Raw genomic sequence first — 15,836 nt, forward strand, 5'->3', positions numbered from 1 at the left:
CATGACCCAGCCTATTTTGACCTTAAAGACCTTGCCGTTTTTTGCAATTCTGACCAGTGTCCCTTTATTAGGTAATAACTCAGGAACGCTTCAACGGATCCTAGCGGTTCTGAGACTGTTTTTTCGTGACATATTGGGCTTCATGTTAGTGGTAAATTTAGGTCAATAAATTCTGCGTTTATTTGTGATAAAAATGGAAATTTGGCGAAAATTTTGAAAATTTCGCAATCTTCACATTTTGAATTTTTATTCTGTTAAACTAGAGAGTTATGTGACACAAAATAGTTAATAAATAACATTTCCCACATGTTTACTTTACATCAGCACAATTTTGGAAACAAATTTTTTTTTTGCTAGGAAGTTATAAGGGTTAAAATTTGACCAGCGATTTCTTATTTTTACAACGAAATTTACAAAACCATTTTTTTAGGGACCACCTCACATTTGAAGTCAGTTTGAGGGGTCTATATGGCTGAAAATACCCAAAAGTGACACCATTCTAAAAACTGCACCCCTCAAGGTACTCAAAACCACATTCAAGAAGTTTATTAACCCTTCAGGTGCTTCACAGCAGCAGAAGCAACATGGAAGGAAAAAATGAACATTTAACTTTTTAGTCACAAAAATTATCTTTTAGCAACAATTTTTTTATTTTCCCAATGGTAAAAGGAGAAACTGAACCACGAAAGTTGTTGTCCAATTTGTCCTGAGTACGCTGATACCTCATATGTGGGGGTAAAGCACTGTTTGGGCGCACGGCAGGGCTTGGAAGGGAAGGAGCGCCACTTGACTTTTTGAATGAAAAATTGGCTCCACTCTTTAGCGGACACCATGTCACGTTTGGAGAGCCCCCGTGTGCCTAAAAATTGGAGCTCCCCCACAAGTGACCCCATTTTGGAAACTAGACGCCCCAAGGAACTTATCTAGATGCATAGTGAGCACTTTGAACCCCCAGGTGCTTCACAAATTGATCCGTAAAAATGAAAAAATACTTTTTTTTCACAAAAAAATTCTTTTAGCCTCAATTTTTCCATTTTCACATGGGCAACAGGATAAAATGGATCCTAAAATTTGTTGGGCAATTTCTCCTGAGTACACTGATACCTCATATGTGGGGGTAAACCACTGTTTGGGCACATGGTAAGGCTCGGAAGGGAAGGAGCGCCATTTGACTTTTTGAATGAAAAATTATCTCCATCGTTAGCGGACACCATGTCGCGTTTGGAGAGCTCCTGTGTGCCTAAACATTGGCGCTCCCCCACAAGTGACCCCATTTTGGAAACTAAACCCCCCAAGGAACTTATTTAGATGCCTAGTGAGCACTTTAAACCCTCAGGTGCTTCACAAATTGATCTGTAAAAATGAAAAAGTACTTTTTTTTTCACAAAAAAATTCTTTTCGCCTCAATTTTTTCATTTTCACATGGGCAATAGGATAAAATGGATCACAAAATTTGTTGGGCAATTTCTCCCGAGTACGCCGATACCTCATATGTGGGGGTAAACCACTGTTTGGGCACTCGGCAGGGCTCGGAAGGGAAGGCGCGCCATTTGACTTTTTGAATGGAAAATTAGCTCCAATTGTTAGCGGACACCATTTTCCGTTTGGAGTGCCCCTGTGTGCCTAAACATTGGAGCTCCCCCACAAGTGACCCCATTTTGGAAACTAGACCCCCCAAGGAACTTATCTAGATGCATATTGAGCACGTTAAACCCCCAGGTGCTTCACAGAAGTTTATAACGCAGAGCCATGAAAATAAAAAATAATTTTTCTTTCCTCAAAAATGATTTTTTAGCCTGGAATTTCCTATTTTGCCAAGGGTAATAGGAGAAATTGGACCATAAATGTTGTAGTCCAGTTTGTCCTGAGTACGCTGATACCCCATATGTGGGGGTAAACCACTGTTTGGGCGCACGGCAGGGCTCGGAAGGGAAGGCACACCATTTGGCTTTTTAAATGGAAAATTAGCTCCAATCATTAGCGGACACCATGTCACGTTTGGAGAGCCCCTGTGTGCCTAAACATTGGAGATCCCCCAGAAATGACCCCATTTTGGAAACTAGTCCACCAAAGGAACTAATCTAGATGTGTCGTGAGGACTTTGAACCCCCAAGTGCTTCACAGAAGTTTATAACGCAGAGCCATGAAAAAAAAAAAAAATATTTCCTCAAAAATGATCTTTTAGCCTGCAATTTTTTATTTTCCCAAGGGTAACAGGAGAAATTTGACCCCAAAAGTTGTTGTCCAATTTCTCCTGAGTACGCTGATACCCCATATGTGGGGGTAAACCACTGTTTGGGCACATGTCGGGGCTCGGAAGTGAAGTAGTGACGTTTTGAAATGCAGACTTTGATGGAATGCTCTGTGGGCGTCACGTTGCGTTTGCAGAGCCCCTGATGTGGCTTAACAGTAGAAACCCCCCACAAGTGACCCCAGTTTGGAAACTAGACCCCGAAAGGAACTTATCTAGATGTGTGGTGAGCACTTTGAACCCCCAAGTGCTTCATAGAAGTTTATAATGCAGAGCCGTGAAAATAATAAATATGTTTTCTTTCCTCAAAAATAATTATTTAGCCCAGAATTTTTTATTTTCCCAAGGGTTACAGGAGAAATTGGTCCTCAATATTTGTTGTCCAGTTTCTCCTGAGTACGCTGATACCCCATGTGTGGAGGTAAACCACTGTTTGGGCACAAGTCGGGGCTCAGAAGGGAAGAAGTGACTTTTGAAATGCAGACTTTGATGGAATGGTCTGCGGGCGTCACGTTGCGTTTGCAGAGCCCCTGGTGTGCCTAAACAGTAGAAACCCCCCACAATTGACCCCATTTTAGAAACTAGACCCCCCAAGGAACTTATCTAGATATGTGGTGAGCACTTTGAACCCCCAAGTGCTTCACAGACATTCACAACGCAGAGCTGTGAAAATAAAAAATCATTTTTCTTTCCTCAAAAATGATGTTTTAGCAAGCAATTTTTTATTTTCACAAGGGTAACAGGAGAAATTGGACCCCAGTAATTGTTGCGCAATTTATCCTGGGTATGCTGGTACCCCATATGTGGGGGTAAACCACTGTTTAGGCACACGTCGGGGCTCGGAAGTGAGGGAGCACCATTTGACTTTTTGAATACGAGATTGGCTGGAATCAATGGTGGCGCCATGTTGCGTTTGGAGACCCCTGATGTGCCTAAACAGTGGTAACCCCTCAATTCTACCTCCAACACTAACCCCAACACACCCCTAACTCTAAGGCCGGGGACACACACAACGTATAAAAAATCGGTCCGTTTTTGTCGGACGAGAATCGCAAAAATTTTTACAAAACAGTGATCCGAGTGCAGTGCGAGGATGCGATTTTCTCGCATCAAATGATCCGTGTGACATCCGTATGGCATCCGTACTGCGTGTTTTTATCGCAGGCTTGCAAAACCAACATACGCCAATACAAGGGATCCATGTGTCAAAAAAAACCAAACATATATACTGTCTATATATATATATATATCTCAGTAGACACATATATGTATATATATTATTATTTCATCCAGCGCGATATAGCAGAAAGCCGGTAATTCAATTGCCGGCTTCTGCTTTCTCCTTCCTAAAACCCGACATGATTTGAGACCTGGTTTACATACAGTAAACCATGTCTTCTCCCCATTTTTTTTGCATATTCCACACTACTAATGTCAGTAGTGTGTCTATGCAAAATTTGGCCGTTCTAGCTCTTAAAATAAAGGGTTAAATGGCGGAAAAAATTGGCGTGGGCTCCCGCGCAATTTTCTCCACCAGAGTAGTAAAGCCAGTGACTGAGGGCAGATATTAATAGCCTGGAGAGGGTCCATGGTTATTGGCCCCCCCCTGGCTAAAAACATCTGCCCCCAGCCACCCCAGAAAAGGCACATCTGGAAGATGCGCCTATTCTGGCACTTGGCCACTCTCTTCCCATTCCCGTGTAGCGGTGGGATATGGGGTAATGAAGGGTTAATGCCACCTTGCTATTGTAAGGTGACATTAAGCCTAATTAATAATGGAGAGGCGTCAATTATGACACCTATCCATTATTAATCCAATTGAATGAAAGGGTTAAATAAAAAACAAACACATTATTTAAAATTATTTTAATGAAATAAAAACAATGGTTGTTGGAGTATTTTATTCTACGCCCAATCCAGTCACTGAAGACCCTCGTTCTGAAAGTAAAAAAACATAATAAACCAACAATATCCTTACCCTCCGCAGATCTGTGACGTCCAACGATGTAAATCCTTCTGAAGGGGTTAAAACATTTTGCAGCAAGGAGTTCCGCTAATGCAGGCTGCTCCTTGCTGCAAAACCCCGGGGAATGAGGCTAAAAATAGGTCACTGATCTATATTTAGCTTCATTTGCGGTGAGGCGCCCTCTGCTGGATGTTCATAGATCGTGGGAACTTTCCTTGAAAGCCTGGGAGCTTTCTAGGTAAGTTCCCACGATCTATGAACATCCAGCAGAGGGCGCCTCACCGCAAATGAAGCTAAATATAGATCAGTGACCTATTTTTAGCCTCATTCCCCGGGGTTTTGCAGCAAGGAGCAGCCTGCATTAGCGGAACTCCTTGCTGCAAAATGTTTTAACCCCTTCAGAAGGATTTACATCGTTGGACGTTACAGATCTGCGGAGGGTAAGGATATTGTTGGTTTATTATGTTTTTTTACTTTCAGAACGAGGGTCTTCATTGACTGGATTGGGCGTAGAATAAAATACTCCAACAACCATTGTTTTTATTTCATTAAAATAATTTTAAATAATGTGTTTGTCTTTTATTTAACCCTTTCATTCAATTGGATTAATAATGGATAGGTGTCATAATTGACGCCTCTCCATTATTAATTAGGCTTAATGTCACCTTACAATAGCAAGGTGGCATTAACCCTTCATTTCCCCATATCCCACCGCTACACGGGAATGGGAAGAGAGTGGCCAAGTGCCAGAATAGGCGCATCTTCCAGATGTGCCTTTTCTGGGGTGGCTGGGGGCAGATGTTTTTAGCCAGGGGGGGGGCCAATAACCATGGACCCTCTCCAGGCTATTAATATCTGCCCTCAGTCACTGGCTTTACTACTCTGGCGGAGAAAATTGCGCGGGAGCCCACGCCAATTTTTTCCGCCATTTAACCCTTTATTTTAAGAGCTAGAACAGCCAAATTTTGCAGATACACACTACTAACATTAGTAGTGTGGATTATGCAAAAAAAATGGTGATATGAGATGGTTTACTGTATGTAAACCATGTCTCATATCATGTCGGGTTTTAGGAAGGAGAAAGCAAAAGCCGGTAATTGAATTACCGGCTTTTTGCTATATCGCGGCTGTATGAAGGAATAATATATATACATATATGTGTCTACTGACATATATATATATATATATATATATATATACCTATTCTTTGTGTACATATTTATTCTACCTATTCTACTGGAAGCTGTCAGTGTGATTTTACTGTACACCGCACTGAATTGCCGGCTTTTCTCTGTAACAGCGCTGCGTATTTCTCGCAAGTCACACTGCTGGTCCGTGTGTAATCCGTATTTTTGGGGCTTCCATAGACTTTCATTGGCGATTCTCGGCCGAGAAACGCTGACAATCGCAGCATGCTGCGATTTCACTCGGATCCTGAATACGGCCGAGAAAATATCGGATGATGGGAGCTGCCCCATTGATTAACATTGGGACGAGTGCTATGCGATTTTTTATCACATTGCACTCGTCCGTATTACGGTCTAGTGTGACCCCGGCATAATCCCAACTGTAGCCGTAACCCTAATCACAACCCTAACCCCAACACACCCCTAACCACAAACCTAACCCCAAGGCTATGTGCCCACGTTTCAGATTCGTGTGAGATTTTTCAGCATCATTTTTTAAAAATCCACGGGTAAAAGGCACTGCGTTTTACCTGCGAATTTTCCACGGATTTCCAGTATTTTTTGTGCCGATTTCACCTGCGGATTCCTATTGAGGAACAGGTGTAAAACGCTGCGGAATCCGCACAAAGAATTGACATGCTGTGGAAAATACAACGCAGCGTTTCCACGCAGTATTTTCTGCACCATGGGCACAGCGGATTTGGTTTCCATATGTTTACATGGAACTGTAAACCTGATGGAACACTGCTGCGGATCCGCAGCCAAATCCGCACCGTGTGCACATAGCCTAATTCTAAAGGTATGTGCACACGCTGCGAAAACGCTGCGGATCCGCAACAGTTTCCCATGAGTTTACAGTTCAATGTAAACATATGGGAAACAAAAATCGCTGTACACATGCTGCGGAAAAACTGCACGGAAACGCAGCGGTTTACATTCCGCAGCATGTCACTTCTTTGTGCGGATTCCGCAGCGGCTTTACAACTGCTCAAATAGAAAATCGCAGTTGTAAAACCGCAGTGAAATGCGCAGAAAAAATGCGGTAAATCCGCCATAAATCCACAGCGGTTTAGCACTGCGGATTTATCAAATCCGCAGCGGAAAAATCTGCAGAGGACCAGAATACGTGTGCACATACCGAAACCCTAACCCTAGCCCTAACCCTACCCCTAACCCTAGCCCTAACCCTACCCCTAGCCCTAACCCTACCCCTAACCCTAACCCTACCCCTAACCCTAGCCCTAACCCTAGCCCTAGCCCTAACCCTAACCCTAACCCTACCCCTAACCCTACCCCTAACCTAACATTAGTGGAAAAAAAAAATCTTTATTTTTTATTGTCCCTACCTATGGGGGTGACAAAGGGGGGGGGTCATTTATTATTTTTTTTATTTTGATCACTGAGATATAATCTATCTCAGTGATCAAAATGCACTTTCGGATGAATCTGCCGGCCGGCAGATTCGGTGGGCGCACTGCACATGCGCCCGCCATTTTGGAAGATGGCGGCGCCCGGGGAGAAGACGGACGGACCCCGGCAGGATCGGTAAGTATGATGGGGTGAGAGGGAGCACGGGGGGGAATCGGAGCATGGGGGGGTGGATCGGAGCGCGGGAGGGGTGGAACGGAGCACGGGGGGGTGGAACGGAGCACGGGGGGGTGGAACGGAGTACGGGTGGGTGGATCGGAGTGTAGGGGGGGTGATTGGAGCACGGGGAGGGTGATTGGAGCACGGGGGGAGTGGACAAAAGCACGGGGGGAGCCGGAGCACAGGACGGAGGGGAGCCAAAGCAGTGTACCGGCCAGATCGGAGGGCTGGGGGGGCGATCGGTGGGGTGGGGGCAAATTAGTTTTTCCAGCCATGGCCGATGATATTGCAGCATCGGCCATGGCTGGATTGTAATATTTCACCAGTTATAATGGGTGAAATATTACAAATCGCTCTGATTGGCAGTTTCACTTTCAACAGCCAATCAGAGCGATCGTAGCCACGGGGGGGTGAAGCCACCCCCCCTGGGCTAAACTACCACTCCCCCTGTCCCTGCAGATCGGGTGAAATGGGAGTTAACCCTTTCACCCGGCCTGCAGGGACGCGATCTTTCCATGACGCCACATAGGCGTCATGGGTCGGATTGGCACCGACTTTCATGACGCCTACGTGGCGTCAAAGGTCGGGAAGGGGTTAAACTACCTCGAGTGTAGGCCTCAGCCTACACTCTGCTTCTCCTGGATTCCTTGGGCTACAACACCGCCAGTTGCTGCTCAGAAGTGCCATCTGCACAGAGAAAAACACTAGCTCCTGTGTTTGTGGGGTTCAGTAACGTCAGCTGCTCCCCTGGTGTGTATCCGGCAATTGCTCCTGCTACCTCCACACTCACACTTCTTCAGAAATTAAACTTGCTATAATTAGGCCTCGGCCTACACCATGATTGACCCTGGGCTCCAACAACGCCAGTTGCTGCTCAGAAGTGCAGTCTGCACAGTCTACACTTGCTGCCGTGTTATTGGGTTTCAGTAACGCCAGCTGATCCCCAGCTGTGTATCCGGCAATTTGTCCTGCTATGTCCATGCTCACACTACAACAGATATTAAACTGCCTCAAGGGTAGGCCTCAGCCTACACTCTGCTTATCCTGGATTCCCTGGGCTCCAACACTGCCAGTTGCTGCTCAGAAGTGCCGTCTGCACAGAGAAAAAGACTAGCTCCTCTGTTAGTAGGGTTCAGCAACATCAGCTGCTTCCTTGCTGTGTATCCGGCAATTGCTCCTGCTACCTCCACACTCACACTTCTTCAGAAATTAAACTTGCTATAATTAGGCCTCGGCCTACACCATGATTGACCCTGGGCTCCAACAACGCCAGTTGCTGCTCAGAAGTGCAGTCTGCACAGTCAACACTTACTGCCGTGTTATTGGGTTTCAGTAACGCCAGCTGATCCCCAGCTGTGTATCCGGCAATTTGTCGTGCTCCGTCCACGCTCACACTACAACAGATATTAAACTGCCTCGAGTGTAGGCCTCAGCCTACACTCTGCTTCTCCTGTATTCCCTGGGCTACAACACCGCCAGTTGCTGCTCAGAAGTGCCATCTGCACAGAGAAAAACACTAGCTCCTGTGTTTGTGGGGTTCAGTAACGTCAGCTGCTCCCCTGCTGTGTATCCGGCAATTGCTCCTGCTACCTCCACAATCACACTACTTCAGAAATTAAACTTGCTTCAATTAGGCCTCGGCCTACACCATGATTGACCCTGGGCTCCAACACCACCAGTTGCTGCCCGGAAGTGCTGTCTGCACAGTAAACAGTTGCTCCTCTGTTATTGGCGTTCAGTAACGCCAGCTGCTCCCATGCTGTGTGTGTGGCAAGTTCTCCCCTCAGTTTCTAGCATTCACCCTGGGCTCCAACACCGCCAGTTGCTGCCCGGAAGTGCTGTTTGCACAGTCAACAGTTGCTCCTCTGTTATTGGGTTTCAGTAACATCAGCTGATCCCCAGCTGTGTATCCGGCAATTTGTCCTGCTCCGTCCACGCTCACACTACAACAGATATTAAACTGCCTTGAGTGTAGGCCTCAGCCTACACTCTGCTTCTCCTGGATTCCCTGGGCTCCAACACCGCCACTTGCTGCTCAGAAGTGCCATCTGCACAGAGAAAAAGACTAGCTCCTCTGTTAGTGGGGTTCAGCAACATCAGCTGCTCCCCTGCTGTGTATCCGGCAATTGCTCCTGCTCCCTCCACACTCACACAACTACAGATTAGAAACTTGCTACAATTAGGCCTCGGCCTACACTCTGTTTCTCCTGTAATCCGTGGGCTCCAATACCGCCAGTTGCTGCTCAGAAGTGCTGTCTGCACAGTCAACACTTGCTGCCGTATTATTGGGGTTCAGTAATGTCAGCTGATCCACTGCTGTGTATCTGGCAATTTCTCCTGCTCCCTCCACACTCACACTACTACAGAAATTAAAGGGAACCTGTCCTCCCCTGGCGTTTGTAACTAAAAGAGCCACCTTGTGCAGCACTAATGCTGCACAAGGAAAAGGTGGCTCTTTTAGTTATGCTCCTTGCGCACGCTGAACTAAACGTTTATAAAATGTGTCCCCTCATACCGTGAAAGTCCTGGAGGTGGGATTTTCCTTCTTAATCAGACGGGGCACAGCTGTCATTCATACCCCCTTGGCACCGTGCGCCGCCTCCTGAGCGTTGTTTGAATCTGTCCTGGAGCCTGCACTGTTATGTTATCCCTTGGCCATGCGCAGCTAGCGCTGCCAGTCTTCTGACATCATTTGATGTCAGGCTGACTGCACCTGTGCGGCCGCACTGCCCGAGATACCACCCAGAAGTGTCTTCTGATTTATTCACACTGCAGGTTGGGATTCATGGGCATGCGCAGTGCATATCTTCGCCTCTCACTCATCTCCCTCCGCCTTCTTCAGACTATTCGGCATCAGCTGATCCCTAAGCGCATGCCACAGCGATTAGGGATCAGCTGGCGCCGCAAAGTCTGAAGAAGGCGGAGGGAGATGAGTGATAGGTGAAGATATGCACTGTGCATGCCCATGAATCCCAGCCCCGCAGTGTGAATAAATCAGAAGACACTGCAAGGCGGGATCTCAGGCAGCGTGGCTGCACAGGCGCAGTCAGCCTGACAACAAATGATGTCAGAAGACGGGCAGCGCTAACTGCGCATGCCCAAGGGATAACATAACAGCGCAGGCTCCGGGACTGATTTAAACAACGCTGAGGAGGTGGTGCCCGCGCCAAGGGGTATGAATGACGGCTGTGCTGGGTCTCATTAAGAAGGAAAGTCCTGCCTCCGGAGCGGTTTCACGGTTTGAGGGGGCACATTTTATAAGTGTTAACATCAGCATGTGCAAGGAGCATAAGTAAAAGAGCCACCTTTTCCTTGTGCAGCATTAGTGCTGCAGAAGGTGGCTGTTTTAGTTACAAACGCCTGGGGGGGTTACAGGTTTACTTTCAACTTGCTCCAATTAGGCCTCAGCCTACACTCTGTTTCTCATGTAATCCCTGGGCTCCAACACTGCCAGTTGTTGCTCAGAAGTGTCTTTGGCACGGGTAATCCCTCCTGCCCAGCCTGGTTCCAGCATGCCAGCTGTTTTCGGGTAGTGTCAAGCTCACCTTGCCTCCAATGTGTTGTCCTGTCGGGTTGCGGTCGGGTTAGCCAACTCTATGATGCCTGCAGTTTAGGTGCTTACTATGTGGGCTGCGGGAACTGGCAATCAAGGATGGTTCCGTAGTGCCAATAGGACAAGCTCCCCATGTAGGACTGTGGGTTTTCGGTAACTATGGCCAGCTCGCAGCCTAGCAATTTTTTTCCTGTGAAACTTCGGCTGCCTCTCTGAGTTCCAGCACCATTAGCTGGTTCTTTGGAAGACAATCTTGAATAGGTCCCCCTGGTTCCAGTACCATCAGCTGGTTCCAGGCAGAGCCTTTGGCTTAGGTGCCTCCTTCTCAGTATGTGAGTTCCACCAACGTCAGGTGGTCCTTGGTAGTGCTTTCTGGCATGGGTACCTCCTGCTTAGTAACTGGGTTCCAGTACCGTCAGCTGGTCCTCGGTAGTTCCATTGGCTCTTGTACCTTCTGCTACCCATCTGGGTTCCAGTACCGTCAGCTGGTTCTCGGCAGTGTCTTTTGCTCTTGTACCTTCTGCTCCCCATCCTGGTTCCAGTATCATCAGCTGGTTCCAGACAGAGCCTTTGGCTTAGGTGCCTCCTTCTGGGTATCCGAGTTCCACCAACGTCTGGTAGTCCTTGGTAGTGCTTTCTGGCACGGGTACCTCCTGCTTAGTAACCGGGTTCCAGTACCATCAGCTGGTCCTCGGTAGTTTCATTGGCTCTTGTACCTTCTGCTACCCATCTGGGTTCCAGTACCATCAGCTGGTTCTCGGCAGTGTCTTTTGCTCTTGTACCTTCTGCTCCCCATTCTTGTTCCAGTACCTTCAGCTGGTTCCAGGCAGAGCCTTTGGCTTAGGTGCCTCATTGTGGGTATCCGAGTTCCACCAACGTCTAGTGGTCCTTGGTAGTGCTTTCTGGCACGGGTACCTCTTGCTTAGTAACTGGGTTCCAGTACCGTCAGCTGGTCCTGGGCAGTTCCATTGGCTCTTGTACCTTCTGCTACCCATCTGGGTTCCAGTACCGTCAGCTTGTTCTCTACAGTGTCTTTTGCTCTTGTACCTTCTGCTCCCCATCCTGGTTCCAGTACCATCAGCTGGTTCCAGGCAGAGCCTTTGGCTGAGGTGCCTCATTCTGGGTATCTGAGTTCCACCAACGGCTGGTGGTCCTTGGTAGTGCTTTCTGGCACGGGTACCTCCTGCTTAGTAACCGGGTTCCAGTACCGCCAGCTGGTCCTTGGTAGTTCCATTGGCTCTTGTACCTTCGGGAAGCCATCTGGGTTCCAGTACCATCAACTGGTTCTCGGCAGTTCCTCCGCTTTCTTGTACCTTCTGCTACATTTCCAATTCAAGACCCTAAAGACGATGACCCTGAAGACCACCCCAATGAAGACAACGACCCCGGAGACGATGACCCTGGAGACAACGACCCTAAAGACCACCCCGAAGAAGACGATGAACCCAGAGACGACGACCCTGGAGATGACAACCCTGGAGACGATGACCCTGGAGACGATGACCCTGGAGACGACGACCCTGAAGACCAAGAAGCAGAAGAACAAGAAGCTGCAGAACAAAAAGTAGAAGTACATTAAGCATAAGACTAAACATCAGAGCAAAATATATCATCTAAATTATAAGCAGAAGAAGACTAAGCAGTGTATGGGGGTTAGTCCATTCCTCCTCGTGGTCCCCGTGGAAAAAACCTGCTGCTGCAAGCCAGACTGAACGAGGACAAATCCTGTTGTAAATCTTTTGTGGCAGGCAGAATGGAAGGTGTAATCTTCAAACTTTTGTAGATAACAACTACAGGTAGGCATGTCACAAATAAGAATATGATGAAGAAGAAGAATATGAAGAAGATGAAGAAGTTGAATATGAAGAAGAATAATAGTTGAATAAAAAAATATGAAGAATGCAAAAAAAAAATAATAGGAAGAAGGTGAAGAAGAAGATGAATAAGGTGAAGGAGAAGTTGATGAAAAAGATGCTGCTGCTGCTGAGGATGATGAAGAAAGTGTGAAAGAAGTAAAAAAGAAGGTGAAGAGCATGGAAGTAGTGAAACATAAATATCACACAAAATATAAAAAATCTTAACATAGTCAATATCTTTGTAACTCTGAATGTCTTAAAAAAAATTAATTACTGCTATTCCATTTGATAGGGCTAAACCTCTATGCCTTTAATGTCTCCTCCACCTCCCCAATACATCCTACATTATTCTTAGTTATTTTCCTTTATGTAGAATTAACCTACAAGGAAAGAAAGGGTTTACTGTATTTTAATTCTGATATTTTTGTCCCATTGACTTGCATTGGTATCGGCTATCAGTATCGGCGATATCCGATTTTTTTTGGATATTGGCTGATCCAATCCGATACCGATATTTCTGAATATCGGAAGGTATCGCTAAACACTACCAGCAACGCGTTTCGATCCTATAATGGATCTTTGTCACAGCTAATCTCAAATGGTGCTTTTTATACAGATAATAGACCAATCAGATAGATTTAGACTAACATGTGATTTAACCCTTCACTGACTTTCCAATCGTATCTATGCTGACTGATACATTGCACCAAAATTTTGATGTAAATAACAGTACAAAAGACATAAATGAATATAACACTTAAAATAAACATCACAATAGAAGACACAATCAGTAGTTGAACATTAATTCATTCTTTTTGTTGAGACCATTGAGATATCTTGTTCCCAGATTAAATATCCAAAATGCCTCTCGAGTCAATTAGCGTCTTTTAATATCTCCTCCTCATTTGGCGTTTTTAAGATGCTCCAAACCTGATATTATTAAGGATGAAACATTCCCATTGTGTTGTTCAATGAAATGTTTAGAGACCATTGAAATATTTCGGGTATGATTAATTATATCTCTGAAATGTTCTGAAAACCGCGTTTTAAGTTTTGTCGTAGTACATCCTATATACATTACATGACATATTGTGCATTCAATTTTATATACTACTTTTGTTGTGTTGCAGTTAATGAATTGATTAATGTTATAAATTTGCATTTCATTGTATTTAGTTAATATTTTTGTTTTTTGAGCGTGCTTGCACATTCTGCAGTTGTTCATTTCACACTTAAAAACCCTTCAGATTTAACCAATTCTGCACAGGTCCGCCTTGCTACTATGTTCACTCCCGACTCAAGAATCTTTGCTACCATGTCATCTTTATGTAATATTGGTAGACATTTTTTTTATAACTTTTTTAATATCATTAAATTGAGAGCTATATCGTAGACAAACGTTAGGTTTCCTATTTTTAGATTTTATTGAGAATTCAGTTAAATCACGTTTTAGCTCTATTAAATCATCTCTCTTTTTGGTGGAAACCAATTTCCTGGCTCTTTCCAGAGTCCAGTTTGGATACCTGCGTTTTTGTAACTTTTGATGCAAAGTATCAAATTCAGTATTCTTATCATCAGCATTAGAGCAGTTTCTTTTCATTCTGATATGTTCCCCCACTGGAGTGGATTTAAGTGTGTGTTTCTGGTGGCTGCTATGAGAATGTAGTATTGTATTACCCTTTAGGGGTTTGTGATAAGTTTTACTTACAATTAATTTCCCTACATTGCCACAAAGTTCAAGATCCAGAAATGAGATTGAAGTATTGTTATACTTGTGTGTATTACAATTGTTGAAATTTAAATAATCCACTAAATTTCGTATGGCAGATACATCTCCGCCCCATATGATCAAGATGTCATCGATGTATCTGCCATACCATATGAGTGCCGATGTAAAAGGATTGTCAGTGGAGTAAATATATTTACGTTCCCAAAACGCCATTGTAATATTTGCTAATGATGGTGAGTATTTGGCACCCATTGGAACTCCTGCTTTTTGTAAATAAATGTCATTGTCGAATGAGAAAACATTATGTTTTACCAGAAAATAAAACGACTTGTAGTAAATAATTTACCAGATCATCAGAATAATTAATATTATTTTCCAGAAAAAATTTTAATGCCTCCATTGCTAATTCATGAGGAATGCAAGTATACAGAGATGCTACATCACAGCTAAGCCATAGATATTCCATTTCCTAGTTTTTTTATATAGCGCACCTAGGATATTGCTAAAATCTTTTAGATATCCTGGTAATTTTTGCACTATTGGTTGCAAGAGGGAATCAGCCCATTCACATAGGTGTTCATTAATGAAGCCGATCCCCGACACAATCGGTCTCATAGCTGGAATATCTGCATTTTTGTGTGTCTTAGGCAAACCATAGATTATTGGCAAAATTGGATCCAATACCATCAAAAAATCAGCCTGTTTTTCGCTTAGCACCCCCAAAACAAACCCTACTGAATAATTTTATTGATTTTATTTTCAAAATCTATGCTTGGGTTACTATTTAGTTTTATGTAGGGTTCTGAATCTGATAATAGTTCCATCATTTTATTTTTGTAGTCTATAGTATTTAAAACGACAACCATTCCACCTTTGTCACTTCGCTTTATTATAATTTTGGTCATTTTTTCTAATTCTAATAATGCCTTTCTTTGCTTATGGAATATGTTTTCTTTCTTATTATTACATTTAGCTTCCCTAAGTTTGTTAACTAGTTTTTTCAATTCCCGTTCTATGGTTTCTTGAAATTTGTCCATACCTTCAACCCTACTATGAATAGGGTAAAACTATGGATTTTTTTTACATCCAAATATTGGGATTGATTAATAACAACATTATTTTCATTAGGGGTTTGTAAATCTTGCAGGCTGAGTAGTACCATTTGTTCCTCAAAATTCAATTTATGATATACATTGACATTATAAGTTTCTGTTCTTAATTGTGAATCATCTTCTTCATTAAAGAAATGCTTTTTGACTGTCAAATTACGTACAAATTTAATAATGTCTATAATTGTAGAAAAAAGATCAAATTGTAGATCTGGTACAAAGTTCAATCCCAAAGACAGGACCTGAATCTAATCCTCTGAAAGTGATTGAGTGGAAAGGTTTAGCACCCTGTTCACATTTGATTCCTTAGTTTCTTCTTTCTGTATCGTGTTGTCATGCCATGATCGTTTAAGGTGTTTCCTACCAGCCCTCCTCTTGTGTTTTTTGAGGCTTGAAAGAATCTTCTATTGGTGTTCCTTCCCGTGGCATTCAGAGAGGTATCCGATACACTGCCATTGGTATTTGAGGAGTCTGGATCAGATGAATTGAATGCCATATGTGACTTATTAGTCGGAATGGCGTGAGTCTGGCTATATTTCAAAATAGATTTGGGAGTTCTTGGTGTTCTCTCCCATTGACCCCATTCATATGTCTTGCC

Source organism: Ranitomeya imitator, chromosome 6 (assembly GCF_032444005.1).
Source record: "Ranitomeya imitator isolate aRanImi1 chromosome 6, aRanImi1.pri, whole genome shotgun sequence".
Taxonomy (NCBI): Eukaryota; Metazoa; Chordata; class Amphibia; order Anura; family Dendrobatidae; genus Ranitomeya; species Ranitomeya imitator.